The sequence below is a fragment of the Panthera onca genome, chromosome B2, assembly GCF_046562875.1.
Source record: "Panthera onca isolate mPanOnc1 chromosome B2, mPanOnc1 haplotype 2, whole genome shotgun sequence".
Classification (NCBI taxonomy): Eukaryota; Metazoa; Chordata; class Mammalia; order Carnivora; family Felidae; genus Panthera; species Panthera onca.
The window spans coordinates 3,093,372-3,111,000 of record NC_138343.1 but is presented as its reverse complement, the minus strand read 5'-3'; the positions used below and the strand labels follow the sequence as shown (position 1 = coordinate 3,111,000).

The 17,629-nt window shown below is 49.2% G+C and overlaps 2 non-coding genes across 2 annotated transcripts; one reads left to right on the top strand and one right to left on the bottom strand.

The window, feature by feature from the left end:
- Nucleotides 1-8,636: 8,636 nt before the first annotated feature.
- On the top strand, nucleotides 8,637-8,742 carry TRNAL-CAA (transfer RNA leucine (anticodon CAA)). The gene is made up of 2 exons: nucleotides 8,637-8,674; nucleotides 8,697-8,742. It is a non-coding gene; the product is annotated as a tRNA-Leu (tRNA).
- Nucleotides 8,743-10,477: 1,735 nt separating this feature from the next.
- TRNAL-CAA (transfer RNA leucine (anticodon CAA)) lies at nucleotides 10,478-10,583 on the bottom strand. The gene is made up of 2 exons: nucleotides 10,546-10,583; nucleotides 10,478-10,523 (listed from the first exon to the last, which is right to left on the bottom strand). It is a non-coding gene; the product is annotated as a tRNA-Leu (tRNA).
- Nucleotides 10,584-17,629: the final 7,046 nt, after the last annotated feature.

Sequence of the window (17,629 nt, the reverse complement as noted above, 5' to 3'; positions counted from 1 at the left end):
ACCTGCGGCGACGGCGGTCTAGACTCTCACTAATTAGTACGTCTTTTCGGGTGTCTACACTCTCTTCTCCGCCGGCTCTTCTACCGCCTTCCACTCGGGGTCCACCGCACGTTTCCTTCTCCGACCTGCGACCACAGGGAATCCCTCACACGTCCGCGCCTTTGTACACACTCAGAAAACCCAGGGTCCGCAGCCCTTTCTCGGGAGCCCGCGTGGAGTTCTGGCGGGGGGTTCAAAGCTCGGAGCTCTCGCGCCATAACCTGCGCGCTCGTGGACCCGAAACTAGGTCGCCCTGCACCTCCGCCACCCAGGAGGGGGCAGGGGCGTGGGGCAGAGCCTGGGCTCGCTAGAGGGGAGGGGCGGGGCAGAGGGAGGGGAAGGATGGGGTGGGCACCCGGCCAGAGCAGAGAGAAGGGCAGGCTGGGACGGGGGCGGGGCGAGAGCGGAGGGAGGGGAGGGAGGGGGCTGGGCGGGGTAGAGGGAGGGGCGCGCGAGGCGGGGGCGGAGCGAAGGCGGAGGGAGGGGGCGGGGCGGAGCGGGGGAAGGGGGCGGGGCATGCCGGGGTGGGGGGAGAGAGCGGAGGGAGGGTCGTGGGCAGAGCGCGGGGCAGAGGGAGGAGCCACAAGCACTATTTGCAGAACCTCCACTACCGGGGTTGCAGGGAAGGGGCGAGCGCAGGACTCACAGGAGGCTCCGTGCCCTCTTCCCCTGCAGCGTGACGTCCTGCCTACACGAAATCTCCAATCTCTGGTCCCAACACTGAGTCGGTGTTTGGGAGAGAGTCTGTACGTATGTTGTGACCTTGGAGCAGAAACCGAGGCCCGGATCGCTTTCTAGGTTATGTCTGGACCCGTTTCTGCCAGCGAGGCCTGGTTCTCCCCGACAAAGACTCCTGCCAAGCTGTTTTCAAACTTTTCCATGTCCTCATTTCTTACCTGACACCCTTTCGCTCTTCTTTCTTGTCCCTCTCATCGACCGTCTCTTCTTTCTCCCACCTTCCAGGGATGCCCCGAGAGCATCGTTGAAAGACTCTCTCCTCCGCAGAAGTATATGAAGCCTCCTCTCAGTTCGCGCAGGTGTTTCCGTCTTTCCTCCAGGCTCTTGGCCTTGGAGCTACAGAACCCAAGGGGATCCTTCGCTCACATCTGAGCCCATGGCCACCTGCTGCGTACTTATTCAAAACCAGACTTCTCTCCTTTCAGCTTCATGGTTAAATGTTATATTCGTTCGTATGATTTGAATTGCTCCAAAGTTAAAAAGCAAAAAAAAAAAAAAAAAAAAAGTCTGGAACATAGAAGGCGCCTGCTACTGGAGAGGTAGCATTTCCCCCACGTTTCGTTTTGAGTGGAAGCCAAGGTAACTTTGTGGCTCTCCTGGGGAGAGGTCACATTTGTAAGTGGATTTTTACAAAGGCAAGTTATCAATACTTCAGCCTTTTTTTTTTTTTTTAACAAAAATACAAGACAACAAATCTCCACCTTTATTTATTTACTTTTCAGTTAGTTTAAATCCTTGAGGGGTACAGCATCACACGGATTTTGTGGCCAATGGCTTTAGCAGGAAGGTTGCTTCGGAATTTGGCACGAACCATGCCACTGTTTCCATGAGCATGAGTCACTTTTCCCCAGATTACTCTGGTTTTATTCGGTTTGCCACAGGGAGTCACTGTGTTGTTCTTTGCTTTGTACACATAAGCACATCTCTTGCCTAGATAGAATTCAGTTTCATCTCGAGCATAAACACCTTCAATTTTAAGAAGAGCTGTGTGCTCCCTCTGGTTCCGGAGACCTCGCCTACAGCCAGCAAAAATGGCTTTGGATCACAGCCTTCCAGACGTATTTGTCGTTTCAAGAGTCCAGTTCCTAGCAGGCCTCCACAGGTTCCAAGACGGCGGAAAGAGGATAGATACTTCAGGCTTCTTAAGGAACCGTTTCTATCGCCCACTCCTTACTACCTCTTCGTCAGCTTCAGAACTGTCTTCCAGTTTCTATTCAGTTACTTAGAAAGGTCTGATTGAGAAGGCCCAAGTCACAATCACAGTTCAGCTCCAGCTGGAAGCCGCTAGAACCGCAGCTGATACTTCACCCCCAGAGCGATTCAGCTATTATTTCTCTCAAGGTTCTGAATATGGTATGTGATTCCCAAGAGGGCCGGATTTATGGGCCTGAACCTATGCAGTCACTGTCACCCCCAAACCCACACTTAGAAGGGCTCTGTCTTGGGGTTTATGCTCCGCAGATGCTGTTTCCCTTTAAATATGTTTTGCAGATGCTATTTCCCTTTAAATATGTTTTGTGAGGCTCACTGGGGCACGGAGCGTGTTGAGGCTGGGGCTTTCGTTGAAGCCTGGGCTCTCCTGGCTCTTCCCTCCCAGAGATGGTTTTGTGCCAATTTGCCCTTCCCACTCCCCTTCCTGACCCCCTCTCCAGCAGTAAGCTCCCTAGGAGATCTGGGGGGAAAGGTTGTAGTCTCGCAGCTGGCGTTACCAGGGGACGCTGGGTGGGAGTCTTGGTGGGAGTGAGCCTCTAGCCCACCCCCATGCGGGTATATTTTAGTAATTTTAGCAGCACGTTTCTCCCGCTCTTTGAGCCAGGGGTCCCCATTTTCCTTTGTCATTGGGTCCCGTAAATTATGTAGCTGGTCCATCTCCCCCAGTTTCCCAGGGCTCCCGCTCTCTTTCCTGGCCTCTCCACGGCCTTCTTTGCTATCTTGCTCTCACTTTTGGAAAGTCGGGAGCTGAATTTTCAACGGGGGAGCCTGGTGTTTTCAAGGGGAGATTGTGGAGTCTTCATTTTGAAATCCCACTGCTGAAGGCTGTGTAATCACCACCCGCGGTAGATTTTTTTTTTTAATGTGGCCATCTACATGGAAGTGTACAGAACTGACCTCGAAGTGAATTTCGTTCCAGAGTGAAGACAAAATATAACTCAACGGTGAAGACAGAGGTTGACAAATTTGACTACATGAAAGTTAAGAACTGTGCTTTTAAAAATCATACTCAACACTCTAAGGGTAAACAGAAATATGCAAATAAAGAGAGAAAAACTAGACTAAATCTAAGTGAATATTCCGGAAGCAGTATGACAGAATTTAAGAGGTGGAAAATATGAAAGACTAATAAAGAGGCATGGAAAACAGATTAAAAGGTTCAAACAAGAAAGAGAACAGCTGTGCTTTGATTGTAGAACCAGCCAGTGACGGTTTAATGTTAGTCTACAGATCCTGAGATTAAAATATTTCAAAGTAGGTATTCTTTCTGTTAGCATAAGAAGATAGCACGATGCCTCTTAAAAGAAAGAAAAAAATGTAATCTCCAGAAAGTTACATATTAAAAGCTAAAAGTAAAATAGGATGTATGTTAATGTAATTTTATGCAACAAAAAGACAAGATAGTGAAAGGAAGAATAGTAGAATTACAAGCCAGTGAAATTTTGCCTCCAATTACCATAAAGCAAAATTCTTTGGCACTGGAGGTATTATTTATATTTCATCGTGGTAATTGGGTTTTTTTTAAAGTTTTTTATTTATGTTGAGAGAGACAGAGACAGCACAAGTGAGGGAGGGGCAGATACTGCGGTCTTGTTTTAATCAACAAACATTCAATAAGTATAATAGGGGAAAATGTCTTGAGTCAACGGAAAACCGGAAAACCGCATTCTCTCAAAGAATCCCCTCTGGGTTATCTAATTCTGATTCACTCGACAATTTGGCAATTGTGAATAGCTGGGAGCAATGGAAAATAATTCTTGTCCATAGACATACAAACTCTGTCTTGGACAGTAGAGGTTCAGATGACTTCCCTTCCCTGCTGTGCCAAAAGGCGGGGTCACATTTTCACATTTATTTCAGTATTCCTGAGCTATAAATATACCTACTCTTTGGATTCTCCTTTAAACTGATAAAATCTGCTGGATTCCTGTATTATGAGTTAAATAAAGCCTTTAACGTACGGTGGTTCTTATATCTGTATGAGTTACGGCTTTACTTTTATTGAAACTTATCTTTTCACTACTATGTGCCAGACACAGTTCTAAGCAGTGAGAATGAGAAACTAAACTTTTGTCTTCAGAGAGCTTATTTTCTAGTGACACATAAAGTAAGTGTTGAACAATTATTCTGTAAAGACCTTTCAAATCAATAAAGATATTTATTGTCTCAGTATTGAATTAGCCTATTAACCTTAAAAACAAAAACTGCCTATTATTTTTACCAGCGAAAGATGGGTTTATTTGGGAATAAAAGAGAATTGCAATCTGGCAAAACCATAGGCAAGTCCAGGGAACAAAGGAGAAATGTGCTTTTTTAAGCAGAAAAGGGATGAGCTGGGAAGGCAGTTCCAAACCAAAGGTTTGTTGGAGCAAACCGGAAGTTGAAGCATGGTGGCTTCTCATTGGCTGTGCTGGGGTGGGGGGGGTGGTGGACAGGAAGAACGTGTCTTCCCAGGGCTGGAATAGTAGAGTGGTGTCCATTTGCAAGGTCGAGTCTGTGCAAGGTTAAGTCCCTGTCTTTCTGTTGGGGCTGCAGTTGGCATGGTTGGGCTGAAAGTGGTCCCGGGTAGACTGGGGAGCCCATCTCCAGGACGTCCCCGAAGGCTCTCGGTCTTGTCACAAGAAAGCATTCAAGGACAGACCGGACACAACAGTTGAGGGGTGCAAGTAGGAAGTTCATTAAAGTGGGAGCACACTAGAGATGTGAGAGTGAGTGAGCTCAGGGGAGAGCCGCAGTCAGGGGCTGGGTGTCTAGCTTTTACTGACAGTTGTTAACTAGGGGATGGAATATCTAGGATTTTTTTGGTGGGAGTAGGGTTTAGGGGGCCTTTTCTCCCTTACTTGGTGAGGGTTTCTGGCCTGTCTGGCGCCATCTGGCTTCTCGTGGCTTTGTTTTCGAGTGTTACCAGGACCGGCCTCTGACTTCCTTGCTGCTCGCCTCCAGACATCCTGTTAGAACCTAACTGACTGCTTACTCTACCAGTATGGAGTTAGTTCGTCAATCAGTCAAATCGTGGAGTCTTTCATGACCTTGGCCATATCTCTGGTCTGCTAGGTTTTGACTGTTTCAGTTGACTTGTACATTGTATTGGGGTTGAGAAACAAATATTACATGCTGATTTTGAATTCCCTTCACACTGATGGGGGAGCGTGGGGCAAGCTGAGGGCAAAGTACAGGCTGGACACCCCCGCCCCCAGGTGGGATATGTGTGATATTCCCAGGACACTCCTGGCTACCCAAGAACAAAGGAAAGGGGTTTCAGTGCTGGCCACGGTGATGTGGGAAACTAAGGCAGATGAAAAATTAAATTCCCTTACTGCCTACAGCCCACTAACATTCCTTGAAACTGGTAGAGTGACCTCCCGCTAGGATCTCAGCTGCCTCGATGATGACACTTTGCTGGGGGCAAAAGAGAACCTTAGCTTAACATTATCCCAACCTCCAGGATCCTGTAAGTCTACTTCCTTTATCTCAACTGCCCCTAGATAGATGCTGCCAATCAGACTCCAAGCTTATGGCCCCTGGTATACATCTGAAGGGTCTCATGACTGAGGTTTTATTAAACGGCAGTTAGTGGCATTTCCTTAGCAACAGCTAGTCCCTCAAAGTCCTAGAAACCTTGCTTCCAAAATTCCTTAGAGACTTAACCTATCCCTGACCCCCTCCCAGCCTGAGGGTATATAATGAGTTACCTGTCACAACCCCATGCAGCTGTTCCTGCCCATGGGTCCTGTCCCCATGCTTTAATAAAATCACCTTTTTTTGCACCAAGGATGTGTCTTCAAGAGTTTTTTTCTTGATTGTCGGCTCCGGACCACCCCACCATCACCCCAAAACGTCATCAACACTACATACATCTGATAGTTTAAATAATCAAATAGGGACGGATAGAAAAAAAAAAAGATGCAGAACAAAAGAAGAAGAATACATTTGTTTTTATTAATTTTGGGAACACACGAGTCCATTGGAAAGTGTAGGGAAGGAAAAATTTTCCTTCTATCCTCTAGGTTCTTTTGGCTGGTCTGTTAATTAAATTGACATAGGACAGATCAATAGGAGAAAACACACTTAATTTCATACATATGGGAGCCCCAAAGACAAGAGACTCAGGGGCAAGTTGATTTATTTGCCATTCTGAGCTAAGGAATGGGACAGGGGTTGGGGCTTCAACAAGAAGGAAGACGACTCACAGGAAGATGGGCAGAGCAAACGTTTGGTAAACAAATATCTGTCATGCGGTGCAAAGACAATGGGACACAGGAAGGACTTAGAACAAACAGGCCTGTGAGCTCCCCCCAGCTCACCACCCCTGTTCCACACTTTTTATAGTCTTTTCTGCTAATTGCTCTCTTCCTGGGCCAGGCCTTCTATCTACATTTTTCAGGCAGTTGAGTCAAATGCCAAAGTGGCACACCCTGGGGTGGTCTATTCTGCTCCCCTTGAAAAGCATGTAAACTAAGGAAAGCATAAAAGGTTTTAAAGTGTTCTCCCTGACCACAGTACTGAAATTAAATACATATATCCCATTTTATACATAGGTAAACTGAGACAAGAGTCAGAACACAGTGGACTGATCAAACATGTCTCTCTCTCCACTCTCCTAATTAGCTTACTGTTAATCAGCTTATATAAGATTTCACATGCGTCAAAAAATCATCAGAGACGTAAAAATGGACAACAGAAATGATTGGGTCCTTGCCTTAGTGAAGTGCTGGGCATGGTCTAGCAGACCCTCTGGGAATTATCCAGTTTTATAGGAATGGGCACCTTGGACTGACTTTTATTCATGAGGCTATTTTAGAACTCTATGGTGGTAGAGGTTAACTTATTAAAACAAATAATTTTGCAAGTGCTTCTTGTCTACATCACTGCAAAGGATTTTGCACGCTTGGAATACAATTCTGTCCAGGAGAAGAGAGGACCCCAAACACTGAGCTTTAGTGTGCTATAGGATATTAACCAGTTTTGCACCTGTTAGCAAATTGACTTCAGCCTTTCTGATTGTGTGTGGTCTGTTCTTCCCATTCTCCTTTGAAACATTTCTAAGTGTTTACTCATTAACTAGTGAGACATAGGAAACCTTTGACATTGTGTTCATATGATATGTTTAGAAGTCAAGTTTTCAGGTTTTTAAAAAAAGACTTTATTTGCCAAGTAACCTCCACACCCAACATCGGGCTCAAACCCACAACCTCAAGATCAAGAGTCACAGGCTCTACCGACTGAGCCAGCCTGGCACCCCAAGGCCTTGCCTTTTCATCTGCTTGATAGCACCAATATATTGGGAGAGTTTCCAAGAGAGAAGGAGGAAGAAGTCCTGACTGAGATGTCAAGGGCATCTTGAGAGAGCACACCGCCCAAGGTGGGCAGGCAAAGTCTGAAAACAAGTTCATTGGCAGAAAGGAGGACTGGCAGCACATTTTCTAAGTGTTTGGAAGATAGAACACCACAGTTCAGAAAGGGCAATGGAGCAGGGGATTGGAGTTGTTGCTACACCAGCCACGTTAGCCAATAGAAAAGTGAAGGTGGCCGGGGTCTTGAGCAGCGGCCACTTGTCACATGGTTTGCTGGGGTGGGGTGGGGGGGAGGCCTACATGAAGTCTCCTTAATCCCTGGAGGATCTCGAGGGGGGACTTGTTCCCTAAATGTAGGGATGGAGGACACGTTCACAGATGGCCCGACTCATGCAAAGCGATCCCACACCACACTTTTGTGAGTCACGGGGCTTCAGGCACACACATCTGATTCAAGACCTTCACGTTTTCTACTACTTTGCGTTGCCTTGGAGACAGTATCTGGGGTGCTCTCTGTGAAGACCGACACCAACCCAAACCAGACAACTATCCCCCCCCCCCCACACGGCCCCCCACGGCCGTGCGCACAGACTAGGATCCTGGCACAGCTGTCTGCCAGTTGGGGCCTGCATGTTTCGGGGGTCCTCGTGGGAAACGACAGGTTTCTGCAGGCCATTAACTGGGGGAACTGACCAAGAACGCTCCTATGGGGCAGCAGGAAAAGAGAACATTGGTCGAGGCAGGAGGGATTTGAAAGACAACGTCTTTTTCAACTCAGGAGAGATGGTGAAGCCAGTCGTCCGTGCCCTCCTACTTCTCTCATTCTGCGCCCTATGATGAGGCGCGCCCCGCATCACATCCCTTCTCGCCCTGCAGGCCGAAGGAATGGAAGGGGAGAGGCGAGGGGAGCCAGGAGGTGGCGCCGGGGGACCCTGGGGAGGGAACCCGAGGGCCGCGCAGGGACGTTCAAGGCCCCGCGCGCCCTGGCCGGAGCCGGTGAGACGCGAAAACACCGCTGCGCCCCGGGGCCGGCTCCCCGCGGAAAAGCTCGTGCAGATGAAGGCGCGGGAGGGTCCGTGACCGTCCAGGGAAGCCCCCGAGGCACGGCGGGCGCACCCCGGCTCCGGTAGCACCTGCAGCCGCACCCCACGCCCTAGACGGGGCCTGCAGGCAGGCCCCCGGGACGCGCGCCTTCACCCCGCCGCCAGCGCGCAACTCCCCGCACCGCTCGTCCGCTTGTGCCTTCGGGTTTGCGGGTGCTTCGCCCCCGTGCCTTCTGGAAACAGAGCCCCGCCCCCTTCCTGCACGGAAGGGCCTCGGTCATTAATGGTCCTTACCAACAGTGCACGGTTCGTCAGGATGGCCGAGTGGTCTAAGGCGCCAGACTCAAGCACCTGCTTCCCGCCCTGGGGCTTCTGGTCTCCGCGTGGAGGCGTGGGTTCGAATCCCACTCCTGACAGTGCTCGTTTTGGTTCTTGCCTGACTCATCACCACCCTTTGGTCCCAGGGCTCACTCAGAATGGGAGGAAAATTTTGCAAACCATGTATTGGGTAAGGGGTTAATATTCAAAGTTTGTAAAGAATTCATACAACTTAATAACAAAGTAGCAACCGATCTGATTTAAAAATGGGCGGAGGAACTAAATAGACATTTGCCCAAAGACGACGTCCGAATGGACAACAGGCAAAAGAAAAGGTTCTCAACATCACTAGCTGTCAGGGAAATGCGAATCCAACCCACAATGAGATATCACCTCACACCTGTTAGAATAGCCAGCCTCAGCAAGAGGCTGTTGAAGGAAGGATGTGGAGAAAAGGGGGCCCTGGCTCACTGCTGGTGGGGGTGCAAACGGGGACAGCCGCTGCCGGAAACAGGGTGGAGTTTCCTCAAAAAAAGAAATAAATAAAAATAGAACTCTCATATGCCACAGAAATGCCACTTCTGGGTATTTATTCAAAGGAAATAAAAACAGCATTGAAGAGACATAGGCACTCCCATGTTTAGTGCAGTATTATGCATAATGGCCCAGATATGGAAGTGACCTTTGTCTGTCAATATGTGAATGGATCACGATGTGGGAGACATATATCTATACGTATATAATAGAAGAGTATTCAGCCAGGAGAAAAAAGGGAAATTCTGCCATTTGAATCAACATGGATAGACCCTGAGTATATTATGCTAAGTGACATGAGTCAGAGAGAGAAAGACAAATACTACATATAGGAGATATGTGGAATTAAAAACAAAATTGTGTCAGCAGAGAGTGGAGTGGTGGAATCCAGGAGCTGGGGGTGGGGGTGGGTGGGAGAGATACTCTCGGGTGTATATTTGCAACTACTAGATAAATGAGTCCCGGAACCCTAAAAGACAGCACAGTGATTATAAACAACAAAACTGTGTTATGAACATTAAACTTGTCAAGAACCGAGATGCTGGTTGTTGTCAGCACTAGAAGAAATGATAATTATGTGGCCAGCTAAGAACTCTGTTGTACACCTTAAGTGTTACACGATATTGAGCTTACACAATATTGTGTGTCAGATATATCTCTATTTTGAACACAGAAAAAAAAAACTACTACAATGACTTTCCTAGGCAAGGCCAGCGGTGGAGCTGAGCTGGAATCCCACCGAGACACATCCCTGCCGGAGAAGTTGCTGGATAGTAATTCAGTAACAGGGGGACAAACTCGTATTCAATAGCAAAGCTGCAAACATCTAAGATCTGAAGTTTCAGACCAAGATGTTAGCCTACGCAGAACTTCATAGAATGCATTTTTTTTTTTTTTACCTTCAAAAAATGAATCACATAAATCACATAACCCTGAGATAAAATCTCAGAGGGAGCTCTTACTGTTAGTGTGTTTGCACAGCGGGGCCACTTCTCCGCGACTGCTGACTTAAAGGTTTTCGCTCTCAGAGTTCACAGGCGGCACTGCAGACTTTGGGCCGGAACTTTGGAACAGGTGCTTTTCCGCACGCGGGTCCATAGTTCTCTCCTCAGTAAAAAACCCTCCCGCCTGTGGATGACTCGCCCACCCGCGCACGCGGTTCCAGTTTCTGGGAAGAGGGAAGGGGTTGCATCCAAATGTCCGTGAAAACACGCCCGTACTCTTTTGTGGCCGGTTACTTAGTCGCAGGCGGTTACGGGGGAGAATTTTGAATCCACGGAGATGGGAACAAAACGGAAGTGTCAGAAGTGGGATTCGAACCCACGCCTCCATGCGGAGACCAGAAGCCCCAGAGCGGGAAGCGGAAGCTTGAGTCTGGCGCCTTAGACCACTCGGCCATCCTGACACCGCAGGGCGACCTCTGCCAAATCTGCTACTTGGGTGCTTCCGCCTGTGCCCCGGGGCTCAGCGCCCGCTGCGTCTCGCGGAGGGACTGGGCGAGGCGCGGGCTGGGAACCCAGAGACGCGACCGCGGGGGGGTACGGCGCCCGAGCCGCCCTTAACCTTTCATCTCGCTCCCGGGATCACTCACCAGCGCTGCCTTCCGCCCTGCGGGGTCGCTTGGGCGCTGCAGGACAGTCCTGCCCCTCCTTTCTCCACGGCTCTCGGGTGCTTTTCAGTAAAAGTGACCCACCTTGGGCGGCAGCAGCTAGTCTGAAACATGTTTGCCTTCGGTGGCTGGAAAAACACCAGCTGACGGTGAAAATGAAATAGCCAAGAAGGAAAAGAAGTAACCTTGGTGCAACTACCGTTCTAGGCCTAAGCCGTGAAAGAGAGGAGCACTTTAAAATTCCGATAAATAGGAGGATCGACAGGTTCCTGTAATCAGACCGCAAGGGTCTAGATCCGTACAGCACACTTAAATTTGTGAGACATCACTTCTAAATCTGTGATTTCTTCATCTATGACTCTAAAGCTGCGTGGGAAATACCTTTTTTAAAAGGTGGGTTATTATTTGTAGAGTTGACTCTTTTTAATGTGATTATGTTTCGGCACGGCAACGACAACAGTATCGAAAATTAAGTGCATATCTTAATATATGCATACGCTGAATTTTTGCACTCGGCCTATACCGGTTTGAAGTCTATGTATATAGACTCCTCTCAGGACATTTGTCCTCAGAACCCAGCCACCATGCTGCAAGGAAGCCCGACCTGGGCCACAGGAGACCCTGCAGGGGAACTGAGGTCTCCAGCCCGCACCAGCAGCGGCTGCCTGACACGTGGGGAAATGGTCCTTCGCGTGATTTCCTGCCCCCAGCCTCACAGTCCTCCAGTGGGGTCTCCAGAAACCAGGAGCAGAGGCAAGCCGTGTCCTCGGTGCTCTGCCCAGATTCCCAACCAAGTCTGGGAGAGAATAAATGAGAGCTGTTGCGTCAGTTCAGCCATCACGTTTTAATGTGATTTTTTACGTGGCAATAGGTCGGGGGTATCAGTCCAATCAGGAGAGAGGCACCGCGCAGTAATTTGACAGGAAAAGTTGTTTGGTTGTTTATTTATTTACTCATTTTTCACGTTGTATTGAGATATGATTGACCTAGAACACTGTAAGTTTAAGATGGGCAACGTAAGGATCTGATATAGGAACGTGTTGCAAAACGGTCCTTGAGCCAACATCTGTCACCTCGCATTGCGACAATTTTTTCCTGGTGATGAAGACTTTTAAGATCCACTCTCTCAGCAATTTTCAAGTACATATTTCAGTATTGCTAACTATGGCTGACATGTTTTACACGATATCCCCAGCACTTGTTTATCTTACAACGAACAGGGCAAGTTTTAATGTCAAGAATTGGTAACTAAAGGGAGGGTCGGAGGAACAAGGAATTGGCTAGGAACAAGTAAAGAGAACTGGGGAGACTTTAAGAAGAGCGACCCAGGGAGCAGTCACCACCCCTAGGGCTGAGAAAGCACAGCGGGAAGAGAGGGCCGAGATAAAGCCTGGAAGGGTGAGCCCTCTGCCCCTCCGCACCCCTAGCTAAGATCCAGCCTTGCTGTGGGGGACACAGCCGTGGCTCCCTAAAGACCAGAGAAATCACCGTGGTGTTGTGCTGGCCGAACTTGGCAGAACTTGCGATCCCAGAGTCAGGGACGTTTCAAGGAGGGTGAGGAAAAATGAGCCCGGAGAAGGGCGCCCGGCTGGCACACTCAGTAAAGCACCTGAGTTTTGATCTCAGGGTTGCAAGTTCAAGCCCCACATTGGCTGTAGATTTTAATAAAATCCTTTTTAAAAAGGCTGGAGGAAAGGAGAGGATTATTATCTAATGGCAGAAAGCTCAGCAGGACTGTTACTATGGTAAATGTGAAAAAATAGAAAATGTACCTAATGAATTTGGAGATTCAGCGAAGGACATTTCCGGGCAATGTTCTGAAGGTGTCGCCTGGCTTTTCCTAGATGCCTACGGTAAAATGAGACGCGAGAGGGACACACTACGAGAGACAGACACACTAAGGAAAGAATGGTTAATTATAAAGGAGCCAGGACCTGGTGAATATTCACCAGTAAAACTGTTCCCCATTGCCAGCTTCTCCAGATGACAGACGATGTTACAATTAAGAAAAGTCTTCTGGGAAAACATGGTCTAAAGAGAAAGCCAAGGATGCGATTGTGAGGCCTTGGGTCAGATCCCAGAAAGATCTCTGCTGAGCCGCACGCAGGTGGACTATCTATCAGGGCCCTACACAAATTACCTATATGTATTTTTAAGTCAAAACCTATGTCATAGTTGTTTTAAGCCCTTGATTTGAGGGGTAATTTGTTCTGTAGCCATGGTAACTGAAACAAGAGTAATGGCAAATGCAATCACAGGACAATTAAAGGAACAAGACAAAAAGGAAAAGGCAAGAAATCCAGATAATGGAACTTCCACCGCAGAGCGGACCTTGAGAGCTGGTACTTACCTGTATTTGACCTTCTGTGGTGTATTCTATTCTGGGGTCAGGGAACCAGCCCCGGGAGCCAAATCCCGCCCGAGGCCCGTTTGTACAGGGCCTGTGAGCTAAAATTGACATTTTAGAGTAGTTGAAAACGTCAAGGGAATATTTCATGACCTGTGAACATTATATGAAATTCTAATTTCGGTGTTGTGAGTGAAGTGCTGTAAGAACACAGCCCCGCTGCCTCGCTTATGTATTATTTATCTGAGACGAGTTTTGAGCCACAGTCTGGAGCTGTGTAGTGGCGACAGAGACCATATGCCCGCAAAGCCTAAAATGTTTACCATCTGGCCCTTTCCAGGAAGAGTTTGCCGACTCTCTCGCGAATCTGTCGTTCCGTGGTTTTTATTCTGAGTGCACTGGCAACTCTGGGTCCTTTGTTGTTCTTCTGGGGGAAGCTTAGGGCCTCCGTTTCTTTTCTGTTATCTGTTGTTCACGTCCTTTCAGAGGAGCGGCCCGACTCCAGGCTTCTCGGGCTAACCATTTCTCTCTACTCTAGATTAGCTGCCGCTTAGGGACAAGCGTGACCTCGGGTGGGTGGGGGGTATGTCTGGGGCGCAGAGGTTTGTGAAAGGCAGAGACGTAGGCACGTTCCTTCCCCCCGGTCTCGTGCTGGCGTCACCATCACCTTCTCCGCACTGGAGTGTGCTTTATCCCCCTTCTCCACTGCAGAGAGCGAAAAGTCTATCTCTACATTCCCCATACAGGTGGGCTCGGTGGACCAGATACGCTCTTCTGTTCTGTCTCTTCCCGGAACCAGAACAGGGTGTCTCATTTATGGAGCCCCTGACATTCTTGCCCGTGACCTTCTCTCCCAGGCCCCTTTGGGACCCAGTGCCACTTATTTACGCCTAGCTAGAAATGTGTGTGTACCTTCTTGGCTCCTGCTGCCCCCTTTCTCATCCTGTAAAAGAGGAGGCAAGACCCTTTGCCTCACTAAATCTTACCCATGAGGGATTCCAAAGGCCAACAGAAGCCACACTGGGTATTAGTTGTAAGGAAAGGTGTTACGGATCCCAGTTGAGTCCTGTCGGCCGGAAAGGAGCTACTGCAAAACCAGGATCTTCTCTCTGCTTTGTGTCCAATGGAACTAACCAGCTACCCATCAGCCCAAGGGCACACAAAGGTGTGTGGATACTGTCTGCGGAGAGTCTGTTGAGGGCAAGTGACAAGAAGGACGTAAAACCGAACACAGCCACTCAACGTACGGTCGGCAGACCACCCCAGTCCATAAATGTCTACCACCAGTCTTCTCTGTTCCAAGATAGGGAGCTCGTGCCAGAAAGAAATCAGTTGTATCGGTGAGCATCTTGTTCAATTCTGTTGAGGGATTGTTCGTAGTGAAAGTTCCTCAGGGAAGGTAGGAGTGCATTTAATTACATTCTGGAACAAGCTTACCTCTCTGTGGACCAGAAACTGATGTTTCCTGACCAGTAACTTTGCACATCCCTGGTATTAGGGGAGTGTTCCAACACTCAAGTGTGGGGCAGGATCGCGCGTTTTAAAAAGATAATCCACGCTACCAGTATAATCACAACGAGATTTCCAAAACATTATTTATGTAGCTCATGGGGTCCCCAAGAGAAACAGACTTGACTACCTCTCGAGCAGGAGATATCACTGCAGCCTTAGGTGGTGTTTGGAATGACACCAGAAGCCCCACGGCATTTTCTCCAGAACCAGCCTTATTTCACAGAAGAGCTGCCTTTCGCAGACCAGTCTCCCTGGGGGGCGTCTGCCAGAAAGGACTAGACTTCCTGCCTTCTTCCTCACCCGATGGCAGTTAGTGGCCAACGTACTGCAATGGCTGTACTCCCAATATGGGCCAATTCAAGCTGTTTAGAAGTAAATATTATGTATCTGCTGCTCAAGTGTCAACCTACCCTATTACCCGAGGTCTATCCAAGAATTTCACGACTGGACCAACCCTACCCTAACCCTATCACTGCAGTTACATTAGGGTGCTGATCATCCTTCCTTTGCTCATCCAGACCCATTCTCTGGCCTGTGTTTCTTCCCTGGAAGGCTGTATCCCGTTGGGCTCTCCTGCCCCGCTAGCTCCTATGTGGATTCAGCCCGTGGAAGCTACTGGCAGATGTGAGATGGCAAGAGAGAAGTAGAGATCCCCGATTTCCTCTCTTGAACCTAACCCTAAATTTGGAGATCAATCCAATGGCTCTCTGAAAACACCTGTTAAAACAAATTCTAGGGGTGCCTGGACGGCTCAGTCGGTTAAGCCTCTGACCCTTGGTTTCGGCCCAGGTCATGATCTCACGGTTCATGAGGTCAAGCCCCATGTCCGGCTCTGTGCTGACAGTGCAGAGCCTGGTTGGGATTCTCTCTCTCCCTCTCTCTCCCTCTGTCCCTCTCCTGTTCATGCTCTTTCTCTCTCTCTCTCAAAATAAATTCAAAAAAACCAAATTCCAGTTAGGCAAAGATTTCCTACATCAGAAGGAGGTAAAAATTAATAACAACAGTAGGGAAAAGTGAATTGTCAAGGTTAGCATCACAGAGTCAAAGGGCTGGGTCCTACATTTATGGAATTCTGAATCCTTTGGCTCTACAAATCACATTTACCGTTAAGTAAGGCTCAACCAAACACAGAGAAATATTACTCAAGTATCTTTTAATTTGTATAATTGAACAAGCACTACAAGCTAATTATAGAGGGCTTTACACATAAATAAATTCGAAAGCCAACAGAGAGTCCCCACTGTGCTGACTTATTTCCTTCTAAGTCAAGGTGCAAGGCGTTTAGAATAAAACTGTGATCGTATCATGTAGTTTTGCACTCAGCCTTTTTCACTTACTGGTATTTTATGGCCTTTCCCCATATTGAATATAGTTTTCTTCTAAAAATCTGTAAGAGCCACCTGATATCCTGTGTGGCTATATAGTACCTTAGTGCGGTGTTAGTGGAGGTGGACCAAAATTCAGAGTCCCACCTGGAGACTCGGGCCTGGGAGAGGGGTGGTTCAGGACCCCTTGGGAGTATTGCCAACAGATCTGGGGACTTGATGGAGGCGGGTGTCTATCTCCTACTTCCGTCCTTCCCGTCTCCCTCCCCACTGTGTTCTCTGCTTCCTTTCCCGTTTTCTTAAAGAGAGTTCTTTAATTCTTATGAGGGGGCCATGCCTCCACGATCAGAACCTGGAGCCGTCTGTCTTCCTGCCCCTGAGGTTTTGAGTTCCAGGCAAGGCTTAGCTGACTTTTGGAGACTCGAGCTGGGAGAAGAGCGCTATCTGGGCTCGTCCCCTTCGAGAACTGTGGTTTCTTGCAGGCCCTCGCAGAGCTGCAAAAACGCTCTCAATATAACTGTATCTGCAGGTTAAACAGTCTGTCACACACGCCGCGTGGTCGAGATTTGCACGCACGCCGCGCGGTCTCTACCTACTGAGGACTTGCCGAAAGACAAGGAGCCTGCACAGAATCCAGCCCAAGGGCTCATCGAATGAACGCATTTCAGCCTTTGTCTCTGCAGACAGGGGAGGGCAGAGAGCCCATTGAGATAACTTAAGATCATTAAAAAATAAAACAACCGCCCCCCCCCCCCAAAAAAAAAAGTTCAAGTGATTTCTCTGACCCTAACAGGCCTGTTTCACCGACGTTATACATTTCTTTAGGTGCTAGAAGCAGGAAGTGAACATTGTACACAAACCTGCAAATCACAGGCCGGCTGGGACTTTCTGACCCTCCTCGGGCCTGCACCCCCTTCTCCGATACTCGGGCGAGGACGCGAAGCTTCGGAAGACAGGGCCCTTCTGCGCAGGCAAGTCGAGGATTTTGGAGAATGTGAACACACTGGCCGCTCCCGGAGGCGGGGGCGGACCTCTAATCCTAGGGGGGTCAGCACGGCGCCGAAGAGTAAGTGGTAACATTGAACCCCCTCCACTGACCTCGCTCTCACCTTCATGGACACGCCCACCCCTTGTTAGGTTTCCGATCGCGTGCGTTCGTGAGGCCCCAGGGCACACAGGCAGTGCTGCGCCTGCGCACGGTGGTTGTCCCAGGCTGTGGGTCCCTCTGCCCGGCTGGCCGCCGGCCCTGCAGGCAAGGGTCGCACGGCCTCTCCCCTGCCGCGTGGAGCGCGCATTCCGGAGTCCCGGGCGGAAGCGCCGCGCGGCCCCCCCGCTTCCCAGCCCCGGAATCTTGCTTTTCCGGGTGGTTTTCATGACTCCTTTGGCCTGGCCAGCAGTCGAGGTGTGTTTGGGTTTGGTGCCTCCTGTTTCCGTGTAAGCCAGCGACCGAGCCGCGAGAGTACGGAGGGAAGCGGTCCCTGCCAGCTCCAGGCGCACCTGCTGCGGGCTTGGCTCGGGGGCCCGCGGCTTCCGGGCGCGTTTCCTCCCTGACCCCGGTCTCGTTACTTTGAGGCGCCGCTGGTCCGAGCCCGGGCCCCAGACGGCCCTTCTGATGTTGAAACTGTCACGGAGAAAGTAGGAAAGGGGATGAGGGTGGA